Here is an 11,676-nt window from a genome sequence, read left to right as displayed (position 1 = left end):
AGACTTCTTTGTACAAAAACATATCCCGCACTAAATAATTTAATCAAGTTATCTCATATACCAAGCAAACCAACTACCAAAGCTATGTGTTTTGAAGACAAAATCCTTGTGTCGCGAAAGTTTCACAAACATTCAAGTGACATACACTAAGACACCCAGACTCGCAACAAGCATTCATGCTTACATCACACCAATGCTTGTCCTACGCGGGGTTCGGATCCGCGGCAAGTCAGGACAGATATTTCGGCATGGGCTCCACTACTCGGATAGCAGTGTCGTTGAATTTATTCACTTAATAAAGTCACAGTAGCAACTACTGTTACGCTATTGGTAAAGTAAAAGTGTCACAATACAACCTGCCTCTCTATCCAAGAGCATTTTCCATAGACGTTAATAATGGTATAAATCATCTAAAAACCCTCATTTTTTAAAATCACTCTATTGAAATTTTATCAAAATCGGTCCAGCCCATTTTTAGGTGTATTTGTGTTGTCATCGGGTTTAAAGCTAGCCTGAAAATTTCAGCCTGCCAACTTATCGGGAAGACACTCAAAATTGAGTTGCAAAAATCCAAACGGAACGACAAATAAATAGAAAGTGAGCGAATAAAAAACGTGGGAATGTTGCTTAAAACTAGAAACAGCTTCTTATAAGCCATAATAGATTAAGAAATCATAAACTGCATGTTAATAGGCATATGTTCTTGTAAACTCCTGTTGTTAAGTAAGACTGTAACAAATTATCTGCGTAATTTAATAGTGTATTTTTTAAGTATATTGTAGTGTAAGTTTTGTGTACTCAACTGTGTTAAAAACAATTTATATGTAAATGTAGAAATACGGTAAATGTTTAATCAGTTACAACGCAAATACATTAATTATTTCATCTTCATGTCAGTTGGAACCTTTAATGATTGAGGATCGTGGATGATCGTATTTTTTGAGGCGAAAAAGCGTGGAGATTCTTTGGTCTTACCGACTAAAAACTCCTTTTTAACTGCTTTGCCAGACTTATCCGATTGAGACTTTTCGCGCAAGGTTTTCGATAACCGTGTTGGTTAGGATTGTGAGTGATGTGGGTGTAGGTTCGATCCCGAAAACAGGCATTTGTGCCATCCATTACGAGACAGGATCATATTTCTATGGAAAAAATGTTTACCCAACTTTAAGTGATCTATGAATTTATGTTTCAAAATACCTATTACATAAAATCTTTGTAACTATATCTGAAATTATCTTATTTTAGATATCAAACAACGTTCAAAGAGAAACGTATGTGATAACGATTTTATTTTGACAGCCAGTTAAGCAGAGGTTTATTGGCTTATTCAAGAGCAAAGAATTCTTCTAAATCGGGATAACAGAACAAGGCGGAAATGTAGAAACATGAAAGATAAATGGGTGTGTCGGTATATCAAAGAAAAGGCCTTTAAAGAAAAAAAAACTTGAAATAAACTTTACTAATCTTGAAAATAAATTAAATTATGTTATGAAACTAAAAAACGTGTTTAACTTGAGAAAAACCTCAGACAAAGTGACGCCGTAACGCGTTACGTTACGAAGCGGAAGTCATCACTTTAAAATGTGTGTAATCCAAATTCCCATAAAACACTTACGCTAGAAGATGTCACCAGTCTTTCTAAGGGGTATCGTGCTATTCAAGATAAGTAGTAGCTCTAGTCTAACTCTTTAGTCGTTCTCTTTCAGCTTACTTGTGAAAAGGCTAGGCTAATGATGTCAACATCTTCGATAAAACTTAACTTTTGTCCATGCTTCTTTACATTATACACTCTTATGTCCTTCGAACGACATTATATAACCCTCTCGTCACTTTTTCGGATAGGATTTTCAGTCTCCCAAAACATCAATACGTTAACCAACTAGATACAGTAACATCAGACCATCTGATTACCCCAATACGTCAGAACCCGCATGCAACTGACAACATTCACTTGCCACTTTTTCACCAGTTCATTGTTTGCCCAAGAACGTGAACCAAGCACGTTACGATCACGACAAGAGCCACGAACAACTAAAATTAGGTGATGACGTCACCAAACGTAGTCATAATTGTAACTACGCTTTTATGCGTTTATTACAGAGGCCGGTATTAAAATACGCTGGCTTTGTCTTACATAATGGAGGTAATATTTTGTGTTGATTTGAAGAACCTCAGTGGGGCGTCCAGTGGTGTAAGTGAATTGCCAAGTCCTAGCCTTTTCCCAACTATAATATTTGGGTCGGCTTCCAGTCTAACCGGATTCGACCAAGTAGTACCAGTGTTTTACAACGAGCACCTGCCTATCTGATCTTCTCAACCCAGCTACCTGGTTAACACGATACCCCATAGTTACCTGTAACGATAAGTATGTAGTAAAATTTAAGTTTCTATGGTTGTCATTATTGTTCGTTGACTGCTATCATTACATTCATTACACAACATGGAGATTTTAAAATAAGGTAAAAATTCTTTTATGTGACTTTCTAAACTATTTACATACTATATGAAGGGGGAAGGGTTTGCTATCCACACAATCACCATTCCAGCGTACTCTAATAGAAGTCACTGCTTTTCTAAATTCTCTGACTAGAAACAAGTGACGGAGGATCTCAAATAGACTCCAATGATTTTATGGGATTCTGACGTTTATAGGAGAGGTGAATGATTTATGTGGAGGTGGTATTGTCACGTGGGCTAGCACGCCACACGTTTCACGAGCAGGCCGTGTCACGGTTGGACGCGACACGTGCATAACTGTAGCTGAATATTTCGGGATCTGCTTTCGAGATGTTTTTATGATGCAAGGAGGATTGCTCCCATTCGGGCTTGGAAACAAGTCGAAATTGTGCAATTTGGATGTAGTAATATATTAAGAAGTCAATTTGCCTGAACAGAGTATTCTGTTGTCAGTTATGATGCTGGGTTGATTTATTTTATCTCGAATGTTACTGCTGAAAATTCCATTACAAATCCCAGTCTCCCAGAAGACCTTTTTGGAAACGTTGCAGCAAGAAAAGGAAACGCAATATTGATACGTAGTTGACACGTTTTTAGATCCTGTCATTAAAAACAGTCAAGGTGAAACCGATAAGAAAATTAAAATTATTACAGCAGTAGGTAAGTGCTTTGGATGTATGGATGGATACCAAATAAACACTAATTTAAAAAAATGTATGTAAATGGATCTTTGTTACATCTTCAGGCCCAAACGGCTAGAACGATATTAAAGTCAAAGTCAAATTCTTTATTTCAATTAGACCAGTATATGGCACTTTTGAACGTCAAAACAATTTACATATGAACAATATTAAAAACTAGTGTCAGTCTGTCGGTCAGTCTTCAATAGAATTAGGTATGGTTTGTAACCACATAGGCAACATTTGTTGTTTTTTCAGCAGTAACCGACATCTAGGCGGGCAAAGCCACGATCAAAAGTTACCTTCATAACAAATTCGACGTCACAGCCAAACTTCTGCGCAGTTTAAACAGGACACGTCTGACGTCAAACAGTTACCAAAAAACTATATTGTTAAATACCGGAAGGCGGGTGACGGATCAGAATAAAAGAATAATCATTCAATTGTAACAGAAATAGGATGTGTTAAATATAGAACAGATTGTTCTTGAGAACAAATAGATAGGGCTGTGAGGTGCAAAGGTGTAGGTGGAATTAAATAAAACAGGAACATCATGCAAAAACATATCTATGTATATATATTTCAATATCATTATCTTCTTTAAAAAAAAAAATCGGTCTAATTTGTGCATTAAACTTAACAAAAGACGACGACAAAAAAGACATCTTCGTCCATGCCAAAGTCGGGAAACGTGCCCTGAAGGCAGACTGCATTGTCACATCTATCCTGCAGGCATATTAATAACTTTATAAGTACTCATATATTCCAAAAAATAACTTTACCCTATTATAGGTAAGCTAGACAAAATGAGGATATAGATTTTAATGAGTCTTTGAAAGACATTCTCGGAACCCCTTTCTCACCTCCAAAATTGCCATGTATTTTCACAGTTAGAACTAAAACGCACAATACAAGGTCAAACATCCATTATTATTAAAATTCAATCGATGTTAACACTTCCATTTACCTAAACTTTTAAACACAACTTCCTTATGAAATGCAAAACACAACGCTTGGGTTTTTCAAACAAATTTGAAGTTTAAGGATAAATGTGCATCTAACTGATATGGTCTAATTATTGTTGATTTATTTATATCTGTTATCGGTGGGGGTATTCCAGGGATATTCCAAGTTTCCTTCCATATAGGGCGGACACTAAATAGATTGGAACTTTATTTGTTAACACATTGTCAAGATCTTGGGAATTTTGATATTTTTTTTCTGAAAACGAAACCCGCGTTTAGAAATTTCATCCTCGAGTAGCGGGGCTTGCAAAAAAAGTCCACATGCACAAAAACAACCAGAGCCAGGACAAGCATTCGTGGATCACACAAACGCTTGTCTTATGCCCAGGTAACTGGGTTGATCAGGTCAGATAGTCGCTCGTTGTCAAATACTGGTACTTAGCTGAATCCGGTTGGACTGGAAGCCGACCCCAACGACATAGTTGGGAAAAGGCTAGGCCGATGATGGTATGCCCTAAACTTAGAACAATTCTTTAAGCACAAATAAGCGAAGACAACAAAAAATCGTTTTCATATATATACCATCATATTGATACGGTTACTATATTTCATTATTATCGTCCGAATGGAGAACAAAAGCAGGACATTGACATTATATAGCGGCTATTGTGTTTGGAAGTCTCGTGACACCTACTGTCTTGGGTTTGACCTCCATTTTGTTATGGTCAGTTGAAGATATGTTTGTGTTTTTCGCAGTAAGAATTTCTAGAATAAAATGTCTTGAGCATGAATCACCATTTTAGCTCAAAACGGATAGGATATGAAACTAAACGAAACTAAAAATGTGTATGCTTGCGTTATGTAAAGAAAAATGTTTAAGAACATCCACCAACTCTGGCCCCAAAATACAAGTCTCAGCTTAGTTTGGAAACCTATGTCGACTAATGTAATGAGAATGGTAACTTATGAAACGATTCATTATTCTCATTCTTAATTAAGCATTAGTTGTGTCGGACACCTTATTTATGTGGGAGCTTCAATTTGTTAATCATTAACTACCGTTAGCTGGCTCTTTTGCAAATTTAAATGTTTGTCAAAATAGCCGGTTCTCTTGGAGTTAAAGCTATACTCATACCCAAATTAGTCAAAATCAGTTGATCCGTTTCGCTCTGTACGCATACTAGACAGGCACACATCAAATAGTTAAAATACACATATAATCAAATCCAACATGCAATCTAAACACGTGATAATAAAATAATTCATATCGAACTGTAAACGTGATTCATTCAAGTTATTTATAATAAATACTTTATTCTATTCGAGGAAAGATAGTCATGAATCTTAATGTTCAGTAAACAAACAGGATTTTTCTGAAATGTAAGAAAACATGTTATATGTATACGAGTTACAGTTCTCTTAATGTTTTATTGAACGTTTTGGGAATGGATCTCGATAAGTGGACATATTGAGGTTACGCTATCAGACGGAAACGGTATACTAGGAAATTGGAATGAGTGAGAAAATCTAGTTCTATTTCAGATGTTGATCTAAAATGGTTAAAAAAATGTTTGGTTTTTGTAATAAGCATTGCTTAGGTAAGGTGTTAGGCACTTCTTATAATGTCTTTAATCTCCTTTGATTTATTTATTTATCAAATAACATACACAACATAACAGTTTATACCAAATCGTTGGGCAGTCAATACAATTGCAACAGAAACTTAAACACTAAAAAAGGGGACAAAAGTCAAAGTAAACAAGAATTAAACAACAATAAACAATCACATAGGAAACAGTAAACAATCACCTTTCGTTCCTCAACTCACAGAATTTCAAACACGTATAACAAAAATCCACCCCTTTCGTCGCAAACAGATCGCATTCAGGTTCTGACGTCAAGAGAGCGTTGATAAATAAATGCTGAACTCAGTCTAGCCAACTACCACATATTTATACGTAAACTTAATAGAATTTCAGAATAAATCTTTAGTTAAATTTATATAAAACTACACTAAATAAGGTCACTTCAATAGAGTATTTAAGTAGGTAAACGAAATAGTACGAATAATAACCAAATAACATTAAACATTTACTTATTTTAAGATGTTAATATTTAATTTATTTAACTTAACATTTGCAGCTGTATGGTTAAAAGTCTTAGGTACATTATTAAAACGCAAATAACTACACACTTTGATGTCGTCACAAGCAAATACGAGGTGAAGACATGACCTATCACAAAACTCACGTTGCAACCTACTGCGTCGTATCCAAGTTTAAATTAAATATATTATAAACTAGCTGTTGCTAGTGACTTCACTCTCAGGGCTATCAAGAAATTCGTTACTAATTTTTGAAATCGGATTATTAGTTTTAAGTTTCACGGATCTTTTGCCCGTTTTTGTAACATATTTCATTACTGCTCGCTCCTTCTAATTATATAGCGTGATGGTACATATTCCGTAATCTTCCTCAATAAATTGGCTATCTAACACTGAAGATTTTTTTCAAATCGGACCAGTAGTTTCTGTGATTAACGCCTTCAAACTAACAAACTCTTCAACTGTAAAATATAACTAGAGTATATTTAAAATGTAAAAATATGTGAGTATAAAATAGATTAATGTAACGCATATTAATCGCTCGATTAAATTATAACGCAGTTTATTTAGTTGGCAACAGAAAAACGTGGGCTTATCGGTCTACACGAGATTATTTATATTGATAAGTATGAAAATAAGTGCGTCGTGGCGCGCGTTGGCTGTATGTTAATCCTAAGTCATTTTTTCTGCTTCATATATTTAAATGTCACGCCATTGTTATTTTTATAGCTATGTTCAACAATTGCTTAGTAAGGAAAACTGATCGAGTTGAAAAAGTAAAACGAGTCGAGTTCTGCTGTGTGTACCTATTTGTCCATCGTGAATGCAAATAGTATAAGTGAATGCTTTTTAGTTTTTGCGGTAATTGTCGTGCTTTTAGATTAGCCTTTTCTGTTTTACGGCCACGTCATTTCTTCTTTCCATCTTTATAAAAAAAATGGGTATTATACGTTTGACGTGTCCGTCTGTCTGTCTCTCTGTAGCATCATAGCTCCTGAACCGATTGAGCGATTTGTGGTTAGTTTATTTGTACTAAATATGAATTATGTTCAGGTGTTCATGTCTAAGAACACCTAGGTTTAATAAAATCGGTCAAGCCTTTGTAAAGTTGCAGGATCTAATAAAAAGAAAAAAGCTAATTATTTACAACAATTTTCAAAAAGATTGCTCGCATAGCCAAAAGACACAAAAAAGTGACAAACTTTGGTAGCGTAACACAAATATGTTTCAAAGTAAGTGTGAACGAATTGATATTTATTTGATACATTTTCAAATTCATGAATTGAGCTCTTGCGGGAGTAATCCATGAATTACCCATCCTTGCGCCGTTATTTTAGCCTAACTAGGTTGTGGACCGGTTTGCTAAGGCAACCGAGGTATAACAATATGCTGTGACGTACACCGTATGGTTTACTGGAACGTTCGTTGAAAATTTCTAGTTCGCATAATTTTGTTTTCTGTTTAACGTATGACATTGAATGTAATGTTTTTATTAGTGGTTATGCTTCCTGATTTAAGTAACGGTGTTGTCTGATTGTTTGATTTCAACTTATATTAGTTAAGTATTTTTTTATGGCTTTACTATAATAATAGTAATATATGCGGACAACATCACATACATTGTTCTGAACCCAAAGTAAGTTGCTGAAGCACTTGTGTTATGGAATTCAGATACAACGAAGGTACCACAAACACCCAGACCCAAGACAATGTAAAATTGTGAATTTTTTGCATTGACCCGACCGGGTATCGAACCCGGGACCTCAGAGCTAGCGACACCTTAAAACCGGTGCTCACGCCACTCGACCACGGAGGTCGTCAATCGTTTACTGTGACGTATTGTTTATTATTTAGACCTACTATTGCTTAGATTATTACTAAGACCAAAGTGGATAATAGCAGTTTCCTTACTTCTATTGTTATGAATCTTTTTGTGTCAATTTTCGCTATTTTTTGAGAACGTGATAGGTGACGTTAAACCAGATTTTACTCCTCTCTTCAATAATTTTAAGCTAGAACTATGAGTATCAGAGTCCCAGCAAACGTTTCATCGGTCGATGAAGCTCGCAAATTACACCGATTTGATAAGTTTGGTTGTCTTTTAATTGAGTTATTATCCATTAAAGTAATTGCTGTCTACGAGGGAATTTACAACACCCCAAAAAGAAGATATTTTACGCTTGTTCACAAACTTTTTAGCTTCTCCAACAAAGAGATCCTGAAATATTCCATTGCAGATATATTCTATGTATTTCCACTAATTTGTCTTTCAACTGTCATCCGATTGTCATTTATTAAGATGTCTAGGGACCCACTTCATTATTTCCCCATGCCTTCCATACTCCGCTCTTATCTACCGACATTCAGCAGTGCATTTATCAGGCTAGTTATTGGTAACCCTACCTTATCTCCAGCATCCTGTATCTATATTGAGCGCGACATTGACCCGCTGCGGGTGTGGCGCAGTTCGCTAACAGGATGAAAGGTTCTTGGATGCTGAGACGTAGATGGTGAATCAGAGGATGTTATATATTGTTTCATCGTGATATCTTTAGACAGTTGTAGCTAAAAATAGCTTAGGTAGTTCCTCTTTTGATTGACGGATGGGAGCTTCAAGATTCAAACTGATCTGATTGCAAGTACGCACTACAGATGCTTCGTGTGAAAGTGTGCATAATTTTGACGTTTGAAAGTAATCTTATAGGTGGTAGGTAATACTGCCGTGTAAAAGTCCATCTGGCTCTGTTATTTGGAGATTCCTTTCCTCATATTTTCTTTGCCAAAGACGACTTAGGTTTTAGAAGTTCGATCCCCGCGTATGACAAGCGTTTGTGTGATCCACGAATGCTGAGTCTGAGTTTTTGTGCGCATGTGACTCCAATGTTTGTGAAACCCCCGGGCTCCACAATACAAGGTTATAAATACAAGGTTTAATATACATCGATATCGTTTTCGATAAAACAAAAGCCAAAAGTAAACTTTCTCGTTTTGCAGTCGTTCTATCATTGTTTAATTGATATCGGCAAACACAACTGTGCAATGTATCATCTTAATTATTTGCCCTTATTGCGAACTGGGGGTTATCGGGGTATCCACCTATTGTGTGGAAACAGCTGTCTCAATAATGTATGGGGATTGAAATGTCAAAAGAAACGGTTGAAATTTTGCAGTTGTATGAATGATTGTGGGTTTAAACTTCTTGGAATACATTTTGCTAGTTCAATTTCTTATATTTTATAGTTTTTTTACTTATAGCCAATTTTGAGAGTGTGTGTGCGTGTGTGTATATGGGTGTTTGTATGTTAAGTGCAGGTACATGTTTCGATTAAAGCAAGCAATATTTCGGAGATATTTTTTTGTAAATAATACCTATTTAATTTTTATGTTGTTATCAGATTTAGTCTCTAATACTCATACAATATTACTGTATTTCAGCTAGCTTGATGCTGAATTTGAAGGTAGTTATGTTATCACATTAATTAGTCATACATAGCAGTGTGAAACCACTAAGTAGCTCTCGCTCGTAAAATTAATTTATACATTGTAACAGTTTCGTCAAATATGGAACTTATCAGTAGCTCTCGCTCGTAAATCATCATTTAGTTACGGTTGGTGACTTGTGAACAAAAGATTTTATGATCACCTAATCTACAAGCCTACACTTTACGACCGTACCTAATCCGCTAAGATATGAGTCAGTTTCACTCTTGTTGGCTTCACTTTTCGTATATAAAGCCCAGATATTTTGCAGAACATCATTCCTAGTTTCGTCTTCAAATAGTTAAGTTACTTTTGTAATTTGATTTTATTAAAAAGTGTTATAACGAAGAAGTCTCGAGTACTCATTTATATCGCCACCGTAGTCACGATACCGACTCACCGCTTGAAACCACGACGCAAAAACAAAACTGGCGCAGTCGGTAGGATAATTCGTCAAGATTCGTCGGTAACACGTTCCTGTAGAAAAGAACCATTTACGCAAGAAATCCTGAGAAGTCCACATCGTCTAACTACGAAGTACAACTGAGTGAGTACAGCAAACGAAGAGAAGACTCCTTGATGAGCGAGCACCTCTCCGGGACAAATTCTTCGAACACAATCAAGTTCAAATCTGGTAACAAAAACTTTAAGACATCTAGTAATCGGTAGGAGTCCAATCCTTCCTTAATGTTTAATTCAAACAAACCTAACATCACTTGTAAAGAGCAACATACAAACCTGCTAACAGCCATAGCACTTGTTAAATATTTAATTGAAACTCTCCAGCAATTATTACGCGAATTGAACTATAAATTATATTTGTGCGAACTTCAGCATATGTACCATTCTAAATCAAAACGTTAAGTGTATTTTATATATAATTGTATTATTGTATTTAATTGTGTTTTTGTATTTTGTGTAAGTTAAATTTCATTACGGGTAATAATTTAATTAAAAGGACAAAAAAAGGAAAGAAAATGTCCAAGCAAGTTGAAGTTATCCCTAAAGAATGGCTTCAAGTTGTACCGTTATTTGATGGAAATCCTCGTCAAACTCAACTTTTTATTAGAAAATGTGATTATTTATTAAACACATTTAAAGGTAAAAAAGATCAAGAAGATTATAATTTCCAAATTATAACCGGTAGACTAACAGGGGAAGCATTTAGTTTATTGAGCGAAAGAGAGGATATAAAGAATTATAGTCAATTAAAAGAATTCTTGTTACAGAAATTCGGTAATCCACTAAGCGAAGCATGTTTAGCTATACGACTAGAAAAAGCGAAAAAGGAACCTAACGAAACTAGGAATGATGTTCTGCAAAATATCTGGGCTTTATATACGAAAAGTGAAGCCAACAAGAGTGAAACTGACTCATATCTTAGCGGATTAGGTACGGTCGTAAAGTGTAGGCTTGTAGATTAGGTGATCATAAAATCTTTTGTTCACAAGTCACCAACCGTAACTAAATGATGATTTACGAGCGAGAGCTACTGATAAGTTCCATATTTGACGAAACTGTTACAATGTATAAATTAATTTTACGAGCGAGAGCTACTTAGTGGTTTCACACTGCTATGTATGACTAATTAATGTGATAACATAACTCCTCCATTCTTAGATTGAAATAATCTAATAAATTAATTAATTAATGCAATTAGTTTTTCAATCATTCCTGGTTCCCTTTCCTTTTCTTAAATGTAATCTTAAAATTTATTGTAAGGTATACAAAATATAAATCAATCACCATTATACAAAATTAAATCTTAAATTTAACTTATTAGTTACCCTTCACGATTATTAGTTTTATGACGATTACAATTTTCCTTTAACATAATATTTAATCAAATAACATAATAATATGCATTTATATGTTTAAAGTATAACATTTATAAATCATAAATCATCTTAACAAATTAGATTAACATAAACATTTATTTTATAGATAATAAAACTTAAATGGAGCTTAGTAGAGGAAATAATGAATTAAG

The 11,676-nt window shown here is 34.8% G+C and overlaps 1 long non-coding RNA gene across 1 annotated transcript; it reads left to right on the top strand.

Moving 5' to 3' along the window:
* Nucleotides 1-9,977: 9,977 nt before the first annotated feature.
* Nucleotides 9,978-11,342, top strand: LOC113506382. Its single transcript, XR_003401723.1, has 2 exons — nucleotides 9,978-10,320; nucleotides 10,916-11,342. It is a non-coding gene; the product is annotated as an uncharacterized LOC113506382 (long non-coding RNA).
* The last annotated feature ends 334 nt before the right edge of the window (nucleotides 11,343-11,676 follow it).

This window comes from Trichoplusia ni (assembly GCF_003590095.1).
Source record: "Trichoplusia ni isolate ovarian cell line Hi5 chromosome 13 unlocalized genomic scaffold, tn1 tig00001581_group12, whole genome shotgun sequence".
Classification (NCBI taxonomy): Eukaryota; Metazoa; Arthropoda; class Insecta; order Lepidoptera; family Noctuidae; genus Trichoplusia; species Trichoplusia ni.
Note: the sequence above shows the minus strand (reverse complement) of the source record. Positions and strands in the feature narration are given on the sequence as shown.